Raw genomic sequence first — 13324 nt, 5'->3', positions numbered from 1 at the left:
CAATGTGGTAGCAAACACTTGTACTGAATTGTGGATTTGTGACAATTTGGCCTATATTCTACAGAGTCCTTGCGGTTACCACGCTAAGTCTTAAACTTATTACCATATTATAAGTTCAATATTAATAGTTCATGGTGTAGGTTACTGTAGTCACGTACTTCAACAGATAAGTGGTCCTGAGTTCGGGATACAAGTTGCTACAAAATAGGTGTTGCCACCTCAAGTACATTCTGAGTTGTAGCCCACCCTGTGAAAAGCCACTGCAGTGAGCTCAGAGTTTGATCAACGGCATTCTGTGAGAAAGAATTCCCAGACCACACTATCTTTTCATCGGTCTGTTTTTACATCAACTTTGCTGCATGGGAGTGAAAGCTGGGTGGATGTGGGGGTACATTATTTTAGAGATATAACTAACAGACCTGAAAGTAGTGAGAATGACTGCTGGTACAATCAGGTGGAAACAATGGCAGGAGGATGTTCGGAATGAGGGTAGTTCATTCCCAATTCGTACAGTACAGCTACTGATTTAATTTGGCTTTGGTGGTGGGGTCATGTTTGGCGAGTGGCGAAGAATAATGTACACTGCAATAGAGGGTAAGAGAAGTACAGGAAGGACCAATACGACGATGGTTAGACTCAGTTCATAACGAGATAAAGATAAAAGCTATGAAACTAAATGAACCACAGAGGGTTGCAGACTGAACGCAACATACGTGACAGTTGGAAATTAAGAAGTACTTATAAGACACACTTCCCGAGTCTTTGACAGTAATTTGTGTTTGTATCAAGCCTGTCCTTATTCCGAATATTCCTCCTTCCAAGATGCGCAGGGATGAAATGACGCCAGACGCCGCTAGTTGCAGGAAAAGATGGCCTATACACAGCTTGGTCACGTGTCACAGCTTGTCGCTTCCATCAGAATACCTGATCTATTCAAACATGTGGAAGAAACAACTTCAGGAGAAAAGAATTAACAAGTAGATTTTGAGATAAAATAAACAACACTGAAATTACAAACAAACTTCAAAACTTGGCATTATAACATGAAATGTGATCACAGCGTACAATTCCCCCAAAATACTCTCAAGATTTCACCAATTACCTTTACTTCGCCGCCTGCTTCGCTTGCTACTACGCTGCTGACTTTATACTGCCTCGCCGTACAGCTGCTACCTTCGCACATTCTCCTCACTTCTGCAACTTGGGAACCTCTATGTCACTACAACATCAGCCGTCTGGAATCATCTTATGATCAATTTTTTGAACTTTCCACACTCTCCCTATAACAGATCAGCCCTCCGCTTCTACAAATCAGTTCAATTCTGATAGCGGTGTGGTTCTGCTTTCGGCGTATTTAAGTTGACTTAACATCTTTGCTATCTGGACTCTTGTTCAGCACGGCATGGGTGAGAAAAGGCTTGACATTTATATTTTGTTGTGAGCATTAAGTCCTCACAGTATGGCTTATTTATATTCATTTCAGCAGCTCCGTTAGGCAATCATCTACGAGTGTTTATTAAGCTATCTCGAAATTTATGAAGTTCCCAGAGATGCACAGTGATTACAGGTGGTTAACGATCCTTTGCATTATTTTGGTTACGTAACTGCGTGTGGCCATGTGAAATATTTTTCTTTACTTATGCAATTTTCAACTACGCGCGACGGTTGCTTGGATTCATGTACCTTCCCCGAGTTCCCCTTTACCTTTTTCCAATGATGGGGTTCTTCCTTTTTAATGTTCGCCACTTCTTGTTATTGTTTATCTGAGATTTGGTGTCAGGATTATTTTCTTAAGGTAACTTTCACTGTTGTTATCTTTGCGACCACTTAAGTAATATGCGGCTGGTACACTGCGTCTTGGTCAGTGATTCGTTTTATGAATGTTATTCCGTGTTGCTCTCTTAACTTGGTCCTCTGAATTGTGTATTTAATTCTTAGGGTTAATACGTGTTATACGTTGAGTTGTTTGAAATATTTTTCTACTCTCTTTTGTTAATAATGTACTTTCCAGCGAAAATCTCTGATTGTCGAAATGCTTCCACGAACCTAGTTATTTCCTATTATCATTGCTCTTTGTCGGTTGGACATTAGTCTCTGTATTGATGTTCGTGAGTATTATTATCATTATAGCCAACTCGCTTGAGTTAAAGTCAATTTACCACAGTCTATTAAACATTTGATACCTAATCTAACGCATAACAACCAGAACACATATCTGCGAGCTCTGGTACAGCACATGTTCACTTCACAACGGTCCTTTGGAGATTGTTCAGTTCCCCGGATGTCACACCTGTAGATGGCCACATATGGGCATACTGAAAGAATTTGTTTTCCAGTCAAGACGACTCTATCTAGAAATGAACATGAATGAACATGAATTACAAGAGAAAACTCTCTTCTGCAACCAGTATTTACAAATATGTTCGACGATCTACAGGAATCTTATCATCAATGCATGACGCATTAGGCCACACTTTTGACAGACTTGCACAGCAAAGTGCATACCAGTTCGTGCTAGTGCTTCAAAATTAACACATTGCGCACGGCCTACGCAAACATATGAGGAAACAGAATAAGCGAAGGAGACATCGGCCATTTATCCAACGAACATTTACGGGCGTTTTTACAATTCTCTACATGTAGTTAATAGGAAGCTCCCATAACCAGGATCTCAACTCCATTTTCCTAATTATTCTTCTTCTCAGTGTTGCTGTTAATCTTCATACATCAACAGCGAATGCACTCAGACCGGCTACTTCATGCCAGGGAAAGGCTGAGCATTATAAGCTTCAGTTTGTACCAATGAAATCATGTGATTCCTACGGGAGAATTTGAGGCATGTAGAGACAATTGCTCATGGATATATGTGATCCAATGTGCTCCCTCTGTTTTCCCATGTAAGCTGTCTTGTATATGGCAACTATTTTCAGGTATTGGGGAGACTCACTTCACTTCACAACAAGCGTAATTTCCTATTAAAATCTCTACAATTATCATTATAAAGGATGCACACTGGTACCAGCCATGCTTAAGAGATTGTTTGCATATAAACCTGAACTTAAGGGTACATGTCTGTGAAGGACCATAATTTTAACTACAAATCACACACAAGATATCACCAGTAGCTTGCTTCATATACACCCGAAATTCACCGTACAAGTGGAATTAACCTTTCAGAACCATAAAACAACAAAGAAAAGTTAGTTAGTCAAGTATTTTAATAATTAGCCTACTTTATCCTTTGTATGTAATTTACTTTTTGGGAGTGTAGACAGTTTTTAGCTACATTTATCTCTGAAGCTTATCAATAAAATCCATCATTTTAACTGTATACAGAGAATATGTGTGTGTGCGTAAAGTAGACTACTACGGAGAACATACAGAAAGAAATGAATTAGCAGCATTAATTAAAACTTGGAACATAAAAGTACAGCAATTTTTTGTTGGGTGTAGCTGAAGTCAAGTCCTAACATTTTAAGAGAGGTCCATGATTGTAGTCTACTTTTCTTTAATTATCGTACTGATTCTATGCACGAAGTTTCAGCCTTCTAGCTTGAGTAGTTTTTGGTCTATTAAATTAAATATGTCATAAAACTAAACTTTCGGGAAATTGGACTTAAAGTTTAACTTTGCTTTTAATGAAAGTTGTGGCGTAACCTGATGTGTTTAATGCATTCCAGCCTTCCAGCCCCATAATCATCTTGTTTCAGAAGTTCTTCATCCCCTTTCTTCCTCCTTATATTCCTTTTTCTGGTTCTTGCATCCTTGGAAGTCACCTTGAACATTCTCTCTGCCTCGGCAACTATTCTGTCAATAGCAGTGAGGAGGTAGAGGAAGATCCATTATTGCACAGAAAGTTTGTGTTGCTTTATACCCTTTGCCTATACAGCGCATACCATAGGCTAGTCTTGTGTTCATATTATAAAGCCTCTTGTTATTTACCCCTGAGTTATATACAGAATCCTCATGACCACAGACACTGCACATAATGATTAAGTTTTGAGACTAAACTCTTTCTACTACTTACATTTTCAAGCAGTTCAATACTACTTTCACTTCCACAATATTTACACTCTAACATTTGTTCAGTAAACTGCACACAACACTCAGTACAATTGTCACAGACCCAGGATTTATGTTTGGAATCTTTTCTTCACTAAAGTTACTGCTGTATGAATCGTCCAAATATTTCAGTTTATTTTTTGAAGCACTTGATTGCACCTTAACCTCACTCTCACCAGAACCATTACTGGTATTGATTTGTGTTTCTTGCTCCTTAGATGTAAATCTATTTCCATAGAACTTGCGCCTGCCAGCACCAAATTTCCTTGTCCTCGGCATATCTATGGAAATTTTTGCTACTTATATTTTAGAAAAGCTATTGTGATCAACACTATTGTTTATTTATTACTGATGTGGAGAAAGATGAACATCGTGCAGAATGGCCAACTTTTGAAAGTTAAATTTACTATTTTTGCACAGAAATTACCTTTACTGCCCCAAAGTGACTTGTTCAGGAAATATTATGAAGTTTAAATACATTTGACATGTAATGGGGCATGGCAGAGTTCTGCAGATATTTAAGATTAGGGCTGTAAAAGGTCCTAAAAATTAATAATATGTACTTACTGTATATGGTTGGATTCAGGAAAGACTGGGGGATAGTAAAAGAGCAATGTTTTGATATTTAAAAAAAATCGCGTTCATGTTCCCTTAAAATACTAACTATGATTACAAGTAAATAATACATAACAATAGTACGATATAGACAAGGAGAATATTTGAGTGAAATATGTAACATAAATATTACGTACTTTTGTGATTTGTCTTGGTTGTGGCAGTGAGTTTACAGACGAGGAGGTGACAAGATTAAGCTAATAAACATAATGAATTATTTTATATTTTTATACGAGTTTATTGAGTTGAGTTCTAAAAAACGACCATGTACGTCACAAAAATTTGCTGTACGTTTATTTATAGCTATTTCCTTAATTTAATTACATTTCTGATACTTAAAGAAATGTGATATTTAGTAGTTACAGTAAATTAAGTGAAAAGTATAATCAATTCATTACATGAATTAGAACAAAATGTAAGTCATACTTCCTGCAGACTTTTACCTTAATTACTGTATCTTAATCTCCCTCATTGAGGCAACTGACAACAGCCCCACATTAACCCTTTGACGCCGACATCCATATATCATATACAACTCCTTTTCTACACACGCTGCTGACCTCCATACGTGGTATAGATACCTGCAGGACCAACATCATTTTGTTGTTGCTCTTAAAGTAATAAATGTTGTAGAGATGGAAGTGGTATACCTTTGACGGTAAAGATCTCTACCTTCCTTGTATGTATGAATCATCCCAAATCAGTGTTTCTGTCTTTCTATCTGAAGTGTTTGAAATAGTCTGATCCCTATCCGCTTGAGAGCACGAAGTCGAATCTAGCAGATGTACGTTTCATTACGGGATGTTTCTTCACGTAGATTGATAGTAGAAATCGCAATCTCTTCACTGATATGAATGTTGACATCATCTGGTGAATTCATATACCGTAATTCTTTCAGTGCCTTGAAATCTGCTATGACTCCTTATTAGATGAGAAAAAGTATATAGAGATTAACCATCCAATCAATTACGAAGTCAATACGACCAGTATGAGCTGATTGCTTTTTATCATAATTAATAGACCCGCTGTCAATTTGAAATGACATTGCGATGCGCAGAAGGATGGCAAGGTGCAATTTGAATGAAAGGGAAGTAATACAGGTTTAATGAATCAGACGACATCAGCACTACACCAGACTAAACTGAGCGAAGCGAGAATGGGCGTATTAACAAAAGAAATGGGAGTGCATGGTCCGCAGCAAAGTAACGGACGACGAAACACGCCAAAGTATACGCCTTCTTTCTCATAAACTATTCGACGCATTAACCTGGGATTGGTGCCAAATAAATCTTCGAACTATTGTTCTCAGATCTTCCACGCAGTTACTGAGACAACGATTACCGTAGTTTTGACTGCATTGCGAAACATCCCAGGCAAATACAAGAACGTCACTTTCATTGTGTACAAATGCGGAAGGTCCCTTCTCTATTACTAAACTATCAAGGTAAATACAAAGTTAATGTAAACTACATTATTTTCAGTCTCTTTTGTAAACGTCTGAAAATAATCTGGACTAAACTGTACAAACTTCATGATCTGTATTGTCAGTGATGAACTGTGCAAAGTATAAGTCTTTCGTTTTTCCTCTTATTCAAAACCTTATTCAACCTCCGGAGAGGGTTACAAATTCATGTCAAGTTTACTTAAAAGAACAGGCATGTTTCGGTCATTCTTTATGGATATTTGAGGTACAGATTGTATTGTACTGAGTTTGAAATAATCTAGATATACGGTACGGTAGTATAAACATTCACAATTATGATACACTACACATTAACATTCAAAAATTGTGGACCTAATATGTTTTGATAAAACAAAAATTGCGTTTGGATAACAATCGTCTGATGTTGCTAAACTAATGCTAAATTGAGTCTTATACCCAGGAACAGATTACACACAACCTTAGCCATACATTAATAGTTTGCTTACAGGCAGAACCATTAACATTGACAGTGCTCTATTAACTTTGATGAAACCTCCTCCATTATTCTGACACTTTTAACCTTCAGAGCGAGCATCGAGAATTATCTACAGGCACTCAAAAATTTGTTTATCAGTAAAATCAAGTATACACACAAGAGAAGAGAATACTTCTTCTCAAACAACCATTCTGAACAAACTGAATTTACTCTGAGAATACACAACAATTTAATATAAATTTTGGCATAATGATGATATGATTTTAATATTTTTAATGGGAACGGATATTTAGTACGTTAACAATCACTTTTACTGAATTGTGGGCTTGTGAAAATTAGTCCTACTTTATACAGAGTCCTTCAGTTATCCTGCTAAGTCTTAAACCTGTTACCATGGTATAAAATTTATATTAATAATAATAGTTCATGGTGTAGGTTACTGTAGTCAGTTTGTGAATCAGGGGCAACAGCTGAATGACCTAGTAAATGGAACTGAGACTCTGGATACCAGTTGCTATAGAATAGGAGTGGACATCTCGAGAAAACTGTGAGTCACGGCCCTGCTTGTGAAAAGTTACTGCAAGTAGCTCGCAGTTGTGAAACAGTATCCCTACATCGGTCTGTTTTCAGAGGAACATTGCTGCAAGGGAGTGAAATTGTTGGAAGTGGGATATCTTATTCATGAGTTCTAAGTAACAGACATGAAATGAGTGAGAATGATTGCTGGTACAAGCAGGTGGGGACAATGGTAGGAGATTATTCAGAATGACGGGAGATGAAGGCCAAGTTATGAATGAAGTCATTCGATAAATGTGTAAACCTGCGTATTTTTTGGGATCCTGTGTTATCGGGGAGAAGAATTGACTCAGCCATAGAGGGTAAGAAAAGTAACAGACCAAGATGACGATGGTTAGACTCAGTTTCTAATGAGGTAAACATTAAAGGTATTAAATTTAATGAGTACACGAAGCCTTACAGACCTACCTTGCCCCTCCTTCAATTTTCACGGAGAAGAAATGGTGTGACAAGCTGCAGGAAGTGATGACCGATACACAGCTAGGTCACGTGTCACGGAGCTAATTGCTTCTCTCGCAATAACTGTTGCATTCAGAAGTACGTAGAGATGTGTATAAATATGAACGTGTGGATTAGTCTCAATCGCTTGATAGGCACAACTTCAGCAAGAAAGAACTAACAAATACAGTCTGGGGTAAAACAAACAAACAATGCTGAAATTACAAACAAGCTATGAACATCATGATTTGTCATTGTAACATGAAAGGCGTCCACGGGGTCACATGTCTATGTGCGTTGATTCAGCACGTGGTAACTCAAAATAGTACTTTGTTCGGTACTCCGGATCTCACACGTGTAGACACCTACATTTGGGACGTGCTGAAAGAATTTGTTCTCCAGTCAGACGAGTCTATGCACATGAATTACGAGAGAAGACTGTCCGCAGCAACCAGTGTTCAAACACATGGTCCACAATCTACAGGAATCTTAGAAACAAGGCGTGCTGCATTGCGCTGCATATTTTGACGGACTTGCACAGCGAAGTGTACATCAGTCCGTGCCAGTGCTTCAAAATGAAGTAACAGCTGTTCACTGCTTATCCAAACATATGAGGAGGTGGAATAAGGGAAGGAGACTTTTTCGGATACATCAGCGAGTTGTCCAACGAACAGTTAATGGTGTTTTTACACTTCCGTGTATGCCTTTATTGGAAAGCTCCCATAACCAGGTTCTCATCTCTACTTTGCTAATTAACATGTCTCTCAGCATTGCTGTCCATTTTGATTCAGCAACAGCAACTGCGCTCAGACCAGCTACACTATGCCATGGAAACTCCGAGCTTTGTATGCTTCAGTTTGTACCAATGAAATCATGTGATCGCTATCAGACGAGTAGAGAGACAGAGAGACAAAAGCCCGTGGATAGCTCTGATCCACCGTGATCCTTCTCTTTATCAGTGTAAGCTGTCATGTATAGGGGAACTATTTCCAGCGGAGACCGGTTTCATTAAATAACGAGCTTCACCTCTTCTCTAAATCTCTATGAAGCATATATACTGACACAAGTTTGCCGAAGGGAGAGTTTTTACTTATAAACATGTTAAGTATTGTTACAGGTAAATAACACATAATATTGGTATGATATGGAAAACGAGGATATTTGAGTGATACATGTTACATAAATATTACATACCTTTATGATTTGTCTTGTTTGTGGCATGATTGATTGTATTTTACCATACGAGATTATTGCGTAGATTTCTAAAATCTCACAATGCATGTCATATTAATTTAAGTTGATTTGTTTATACACATTTCTTTATTCCAAACACATTTTTGATACTGCGGGAAAGGTTATATTCATTAATTAACACTCCAGTGGTCGCGCGAAGAAAAGTCACGTCAGTGGTCGCGCGGATCACAATATTGTGATACGTACTTTCTTTGTATTATAAGGCTATTCGGTGCTATGTATTCAATGAATATGATTATGCATTGTAAAAAGAACTTTATATTCTGTACAATATAATATAATTATGCATGCATTTATGAACAATCCCTGAAAAATTACCGGACATTTTGATTTGCCTCACTTACTCCCTCCATAAGGTACCTCACTGTCTGGTTCATTCAGCCATCGATTAATATTCTCATAGTCATCCATTTTGTACTTATATACCAACAATTGAGCCTCCGTGGCTCAGATGGCAGCGCGTCGGCCTCTCACCGCTGGATAGCGTGGTTCAAATCCCGGTCACTCCATGTGAGATTTCTGGTGGACAAAGTGGAGGCGGGACAGGTTTTTCTCCGGGTACACCGGTTTTCCCTGTCATCTTTCATTCCAGCAAGACTCTAAATTCTCATTTCATAGCATCTATCAGTCATTAATAAATAACTTTGGGAGTGGCGACCCCATTGTACTAATAGCCTATATCTGCTTCATTCATTACATCCCTGACCCGATCAGTGACTGGAAAACAGGTTGTAGGTTTTCATTTTCATACCAACAATTAATATAAATTCATACAATGATATAATGGAGTAGATATATGCACATGAACTGAGATTAGACACCGTAATAAGAAAACGAACACTCTCAAAAGAAGTCACGCTAGGGGTCGCATGGATCACAGTTGTGATCCACAAGAATAAATTGCTTTATAACGCAACAACCATCAGTCAAGGTTAGCAGACTACTGCGTTATCAGAGAGAGGATGGGGTGCGAGGAAGGTACACAGATGCTCAAGGTCAACAGTCATACCAAAAAACAGGAGTGAAAAAAATATACGGCTGGATCACTATTGTGATCCGCGCGACCACTGGAGTGTTAAACTAAGTTAACGTAGAAATTATAATCAAGTCATTTTGAAAATTACAACAAAATTTGAATCACAACTAAAGTACCCACTTCCCGCCGTCTTGTTTTCTAAAACAGGATAATTCACAGTTAACTTTCAGGATTCCAAGAGAATAATGTGGAGGAAATACAATGAGTAAGGAGCCAAGCTCAGATAGCCTATGAACAAATGAGCCCTTAAAGCAGCGCTATTCAGTATAAAAAACGTAAATTATAAGCTGTGGTTCAGCTTCTTACTGTGTTGCAAACTTATTAAAGGACAACACTCGTTCCGCGCCAACTACATACCATTCGTACAAGAACTGAGATGATCTGCCATCTAGAGAAACACAATTAATGAAGCAACTTGTGCAAAATTCAATACAGCCAATATTTACTGGTAGGCTGTATGGCATCCTCGATCAATGTTGTTTGAAGAACACTTAAGGAGATCCCGATCATCTTCCTTCCGACGAAAGGCACAGGATAATTTACAGGCAACAAGATGAATGGGTTTATTTTATACAGCCCAATGAATATATTAAGATGGTTATGTGTAAACACTCCTCCATTTCCACCATTCAAGAACAGGTCCAATATGGCGCGGCTCGAACAGTGGCAACACAAGGCTGCCAACTTAGGAATCTTTACAAGATCATTTGGCTGGATGGGTTAGGTCCGGCTGGTGAGAAAAGCTTAGGGATGGCTGCTCACCAAGGCGGCCTAGGGAGGGGGGCGACCACAAGTTTAAAGCCGCGAAGCTGCCCCCAGGATTCTAGCACCCTACGTTACATCACCACTGGTATGGCTAGTGAAAAGACCACTGGTCTGCCTAGTGACAAGACCACTGGTCTGGATAATGACAAGACCACTGGTCTGCCTAGTGATGAGACCACTAGTCTGGCTAATGACAAGACCACTGGTCTGGATAGGGATGGAGTCCTCCAAAATTTCTGAAAATTGTCACCCATACATTTCAACACATGTGCCGACAAGCCTGCGATGTCTTTCTACATTTGATGTTGTTTTTGTTTGAGTCATCACCCCATAGACTGGTTTGATGCAGCTCTCCATGCCATCCCATTCTGTACTAACCTTTTAATTGTACATAACTGCTTCACCCTACTTCTGCTCTAATCTGCCTCTCATATTCACACCTTGGCCTACCGGCTACACACGCTGAACATGTGGCTGGGTGTCTATCATTTTATCTCTCCCTCTCATCAAATTTAGCCAAATCGATCTCTTCTCACCAATTCGATTTAGGGTGATGATGATAGTCTCCTACGTATCTTATTGCTTTTGGTGAAGGGAGTGATAACCTTGAGAGCTACAGATTTATGTCGGTTTCAAACAACACGTACACGATTTTTCATTTAATAATTCTTGGATCATTCAGGAAAATGCATTTTTTCTTTGTGGAATGACGAAGCTAAAATCCTTTCTTAATCTGTCAAAGCCCAATGTCACCAACAGGTGAGACCTAATATTAAACAAATTTCCTGTTTGAACTTCTCTGCCTGTTGGAAGTACTCAAAGAAAGGTCTTGGAATTTGAAATGGAACATTTTAAATTCGCAACCTGCACTGGTCAGTCAGCTGACGCTCAAGTACAAGAGGTAACAGACTGGATTGAAGAGGAGAAGCAACTGCGCGTTATTATGGCATGGAAAGCGTGTGATAAAATGTAATTATATTTTGCAATTTATGCTTGTATACTGCTTAAAGGGTAAGAAATGAAAGTGATACATTTTTAAGCATAATATTATAATTTAGCGTGTGTTATTGACATGAAAGGCATGATGTTGCTTGTATGTGTCATTCGTCACATAAAGTAGGCCTTTTTGTCCAGTTTCAGTTATGCATAGTATCTGATATTCATTTCATGTTTTCTCTCCCTTTTCAGTCTGACATTGGATGAGATACTAGAAATGTTGGAAGATCTATAGATCTATAGATGATATTACTATGTTTCTAAAAAATGACAGTTATTTTACAGATGAGAGAAGTGGCGATGAGGCAACTAATTCTGTCGATCTCAGTCCCCTTCCCGGTAGAATGTTGAGGTTGACAGTGGAAATAAGTACATCAGCAGATGATGGTACGCCGGTACCTTCTAATGAAATGTAACAGGCGCCTGGTTTCTCTGGGGCAAATAAACGAGCACCTTCTAAGGAAAAATACAACAAGTTGTGGACAGCTACGGAGGAGAATTTTATTTTCCGATTGGGTGGGGGGCGGGCATGAGGAACCTTCAGAGTATGACGGACCGCAACTGTCTCCAGTTCAGTGTTTTGAGTTAGTGTTCATTGCAGAAGAAGAATCTCATTGTGAAAATGTCAAAATTATACGTTGTGCACAGGAACGATATTTAGACATAAATTCAGATGACTTAAGGGTTTATATCACTGTACAATTTTTGACTGGAAAAACTCATCTGGAAAACATAAGAATGTTTTTTGGAAATAAAATCAGATGTATACAATAACTTACTTTCCAAAGCATGAGAAGAAATACACTTCCAAAACTTAATCAGTATTTTTACCCTTCAGAAAATATGAATCTTTTCCTCAATAACGACCTTAGCAAGGTACGAAAATAATTCAAGTTTCTTAATCAAAACTTTGGGCAGCAATTTGAGTGAATCGGCTCAAGGGATCTTGCATTGGATGAAGCAATGGTTTCCTATTACAGCCGTCACAGCACCTAGCAAGGGGAAACCTCTAAGGTTCGGACTTAAACTGTGATCAATTCCTACGCGATTTGCTTACCTCGTAGCCTTTGAGCCTTACCAAGGATCTAAACCGGCCAGCATCCGCGACAGTCCAATATGCGTTAGGAGCAGAAGTTGTCTTCGCAATTGAAAGTAGGCTACCAGCAGGCTGAAAACTGTAACTATACTGACCAATGTAACCTACAGGTGGCACCCCTGTATTTATTTTTTATTTTGTGTGGAACACTTTTCCTCTAGATTTTTAGTTTTGCTTTGGTTTTCCTAATATAGCTAACATAATCTAAAATGAAATACATAGATCTATTTCCTACATTGTATTTCGGCTTCGACAGGTTAACATGGTGTGTGTGTGTGTGTGTGTATGGTAACTATCGCAGACTCAACGAGTGTACTATACCTCACACTGAAGACTTCAGTTACTTTCTTCCAGGTAAAACAGTGTTTTTTTTAAATTAGACATGTGACAAGCCTTCTGCCAGATATGCTTAGCAGATGAAGATGAAGAAAACTTAGCCCTAATCACCCCTGTTGGACTATTTCAATTCAATTACATGCCGTATGGGATTAAAAGAAATCACATTTATTGGAATGTTTTGAGAAGATTGAGATCAAAGATGGTTAGGATTATGTAACAATAAGGGAG

Source organism: Anabrus simplex, chromosome 13, assembly GCF_040414725.1.
Source record: "Anabrus simplex isolate iqAnaSimp1 chromosome 13, ASM4041472v1, whole genome shotgun sequence".
Classification (NCBI taxonomy): Eukaryota; Metazoa; Arthropoda; class Insecta; order Orthoptera; family Tettigoniidae; genus Anabrus; species Anabrus simplex.
This window is presented reverse-complemented; position numbering follows the sequence as displayed.